Raw genomic sequence first — 4178 nt, 5'->3', positions numbered from 1 at the left:
TCCCTATCTCTAGGCCCTCACCACCCTATTGTCTGTGTTCACAGGTTACGCATATATGCATACAAGTTCATCTCTTCCCACCCACCTTCCCCTGCCTTCCCTCTGAGGTTCAACAGTCTGCTCTTTGTCCGCTTTGAAAATGTTTGCCTAATTTCTAAATGAGAATCCTTTCCCTGGCAGATATTGGAGCACTGATGAACTCTGTGTTTTAAACAACTATTTCATGTGTCTGAATCTGGGTCACGTATTCTGTAGCAGTTTAGAAGGTCCTGTGACCTTAGCTAATTGGCAGATAATCTCTAATCAGCTCATTACTTGTGACAGGTAAATAGAGGAGTATACCCCAATATCTAGGGAAACCCAGGGGTGGAGAACAGGGGGCACAGGTCACAGAATGAGTCAGGGCCTGAGCTATGTCTTATTTCTATGACTCACAGTCGCATTCTAACCACCAGACTATTCCCTTGAGAGATGCTGAGGTTGATGGCCCTTTTCCTACCAGGGTGCTAAGGACTGCTGAGTCAGTGTTTGTCAAGCTGACTATTTAAGCGATAAAAGCTGGGTGAGAGCAGTGAATTTGGAGGGTGTGAGCCTGGGGTGATTTTGTATGAACTACCGCAGAGGATGCATTGCTGCTTTTGTTTGAGAAAGATCGAGAAGGAATGTAAGGAGAATCCACTTGCTATCTCTTTAGTGCAATATGAAGGAAAGAAACCCCACTGCACACATGAAAATGTTACTTCCTTCTTTTAACAAGATTTTCCAAAATGAAAACATTGTGTTTAGAAAAATACTAGGACTATGCCTAATACTGCTTTTACAAGGCTGAAACTTTGCACATTTGGGTGGGAGTTAGAAGAATTTGCACAGGTTCACTTGTATGCCAAAAGGTATTTGTGTAGGTGTCTTGCCACCTGACCAAGGCAGCCACACCTGTGCTAAAGGCACATTTAAGTGTTTGAAGATCATATTTGACAGGACGTCGCTTTATTCCCGTAATACTTTGTACACAGGGCTCTTCTTGGCCGCGATCACAGTGCCTTATAGTTCTGTGTCAACATCCATGTCTTTGGCTTTTCTTTGAGCTTCTCCAGAAAAGACACTGTGTTTTTCCTTGTTTCTCAGGCACTAAAGAGGGCCTGCTACCTAGACAGCAGTTCATGAGGTCTGACACACTGAGTAGGTCTTTTAATTTAGGTTTAGGAGGCAGAAAGAGGAGAAACTCATGCGACGTAGGAGCTCCTGCAACAGTAGTAGGCAGGGACTCTAACATCATAATGTGAAATTGCAAAGCAGCTGCCTAGTATTAGAACCAGAAAAAGGTGGAAAGAAGATGCCTTCAGACATTTTGAATATACAGATTCAGGTGGAATTTAGCCTGAGGTGGACCGCTCAGAACGAAAATGTTATGGGTCAGAAATGGTGCCATTGCAGTTTCAGAGGTTGGTAGCTATTAACGAGAGGAGAGCGGGCTGTGGCAGGTAAAGAGGCTGAGGAGGTAGTAGGAGTAGATTAGAGAGGAACAAGCTAGAGGGAAATTATTCATCACAGGAAATGGCTAGTGGGTTTTTAAAGCAGTGAGTCTAATATTTAGTTTTAAGGTTTCATATTGTTTATATGTAATTTTCTACTGTATTGTAATATCTGTCCACAACCCCCCAAAATTTAGTAAAAGTATGTAGCACAGAATTTGGCCCATGTTGTTTTGGAATGAAGAGACTGGGACAGTGTCTAGCCAGGAATGGGGATGTGAAATCTTACAAAGGCAGCCATGGCAGGAAGGAAAACACTATATGGCGCATAGGAACAAGGCATTCTGAAAACATATGAGGAATATTACATGCTATCAGTACTTTCTCGTTAGGTTAAAGGATACATTCTTGTAATTCTAGAAAAAGAATTACAGCAGTTTTTCCCGTTTGCCTTGTCTCGGCAATTATAGCAGGCACCTTATGAACATTTGCTCTATGACAAACGCTTTTCTAAGTTTCAGAAGAACTGAATTAATTTACAAACAATCCTGGGTTCTTTGAGACACAAAGAAATTAAGTGACCTTCCCGAATTATTTAACAATACTGATGTGGGTACTATTATAGCCCCATTTTACAGATCAGGAAGCTGAGGCACAGAGAGCTAACAAAGTTGTCTGGGTCACACAGTGACTAAGGGTATAAATGGAATCTGGATACAGACAGTTTGGCTCAGTAGTCTCCGTAAATATTTCCAAAATTTTGAGCGAAAAAACTATAAGAGTTAGAAGTAATGATGAATGAAAAAGTTACTGCTTCAAAGTGCTCAAATTCTCGGCTGGGAAAAGGTTGTGTGTGTGTGTGTGTGCCCATGTGTATACATGGGAGAAGTAAGGGGCGAAATAAGACATGGTGTAGCTCTTCCCTGCCCCAGGTTGCTCTTATTTTCATCAGGGAAAAAGAAACAAAGATGAACACTTTCCTTGTAGGTTATACCCAACCCCTGAATGAAGCTTAGGGGATTTTTTAAGGGATCATTCATTATTTAATTTAAAAAATCTAGCTTTTTAACTGGTCTGCTAATTTTTGGGTACCAACAATACAATAAAAAATCTGAGGCCTAGGAACTACAGGGATGTTCCTGTCTATCATAGTGTAGTACCCATCCCCATTTGTGCTCCTCCTAAACTTGATCTCCACACAGGGTGACCACCCTGCGAACAGGTCAGAGTAGTCCAAAGTTCCACTGGTATCGAAGCTCTTATCCCAAGGGAATGAATAACCTGCTGGAGACTTGGCTGTTTACATACTTAAAATTCAGAGTCAGGCCCACTTGAAGAATAGTCATTTGTGATGGAAATGAGGGATGATGCTACACATTACAAAATTATTATTCAGGTTTCAAAAGTCAGGGTGCTTGAAAGTGCTTCATTATACAGTTACAGTTTGTGTATGGAATATGGTGAAATTTCTTTTCATCTTTCTTATCTAATCTCTGTTTCCAAAGACAGTCAAGCCCCTTTGCATGAAGACATCCATGTTTCATTTTAAATATAACTTAAAAGAATGATATATGGACGTGATTTCTAGCTTTCTTCACTCTTTTTGTGTGTTATTGAATTGGGCTTCCACTGGATGTTACAACTAGCAGTGGCTAAGATAAATAAGATTTTATTTGCATTTCTAACCCTCCGACTCCCCTCTCCACCACACACACATCTGGGGGGAGATAATCCAGGGGTAACATAGTCACCCTGGTTGATTCTTTCCATTCCTCCCTCCCAAATTATAAGATATACTTTTTTTTAGTTATAGTCAGGTCTTTATTTAAGAATCTCATCTGCCAACTTAGCATTTTCCACCAACACGGGGAGCAGAAACCTTCACAGGCTCCACAACCTTTTGCTTAGGTGCCATTGCGGTCTTTTTAGATGCCTGCTTAGCCTTTTTTGCTTCCTTGGCAGCCCTGATAGCTTGTTCTCCCTGAGCTTTCCTAACTTCAGGCTTCTGGCTCCTCTTGGCCATTATATCAGCAAGAGATGCCCTAGTGATGGCCTCTGGAATTTGACTGCCGTTCAGGTTCTTTTCTTTTGAATTTCTTCCGACTGTCCCTTGTTGTGCTTTCTTCTGTAGAGCACAGTCCAGTTTATCTGCCTAGGGTTCCTCTTGGAAAGGAATGCCGACTCTCATTTTGCATTAAGAAACTGGAAAACCTTCCCGTCGGTCCTGGCATAGCGCCGCCCGTGTCCGGAGTAGATCTTGTACCCACTGAAGCCGCACAGCTCGACCTTCATGGCTGTGGCCGCCGGAGAGCAGGAAAGATCCCAAATTGTAAGATTTTGACCTCTTGTTTGCCAACTCCCCACAAGTTGGCTGCTGCACCTCCAGATTCACCTACATGTTCCAGGCATATGGAAATGATAGTCTTAAGGGCTAAATGAGAGCCAAGTCTCTCAATTAAAAAAAAAAAAAGGTTTTCATTGAATTTTAGAGAGAGAGGAAGGGAGAGGGAGAGAGAGATAGAAACATCGAGGAGGAAGAAACCTCAACATTGATCAGCTGCCTTCTGCACTCCCCCTGCCTGGGAATTGAATTGGTGACCTCTCGGTGCCTGGGTCGATGCTCAACCACTGAGCCACACCGGCCAGACCCAAGTCTCTCAATTTTAGAAGACTTTCCCAGAGTTCCTCTCAGCATGGCTACTTCTA

At 42.4% G+C, this 4178-nt stretch overlaps 1 pseudogene; it reads right to left on the bottom strand.

Moving 5' to 3' along the window:
- Positions 1-3269: 3269 nt before the first annotated feature.
- Positions 3270-3793, bottom strand: LOC118656662 (annotated as a pseudogene).
- Between the last annotated feature and the right edge of the window lie 385 nt (positions 3794-4178).

The sequence above is a fragment of the Myotis myotis genome, unplaced genomic scaffold (assembly GCF_014108235.1).
Source record: "Myotis myotis isolate mMyoMyo1 unplaced genomic scaffold, mMyoMyo1.p scaffold_m19_p_5, whole genome shotgun sequence".
Taxonomy (NCBI): domain Eukaryota; kingdom Metazoa; phylum Chordata; class Mammalia; order Chiroptera; family Vespertilionidae; genus Myotis; species Myotis myotis.
This window is presented reverse-complemented; position numbering and strand designations above follow the sequence as displayed.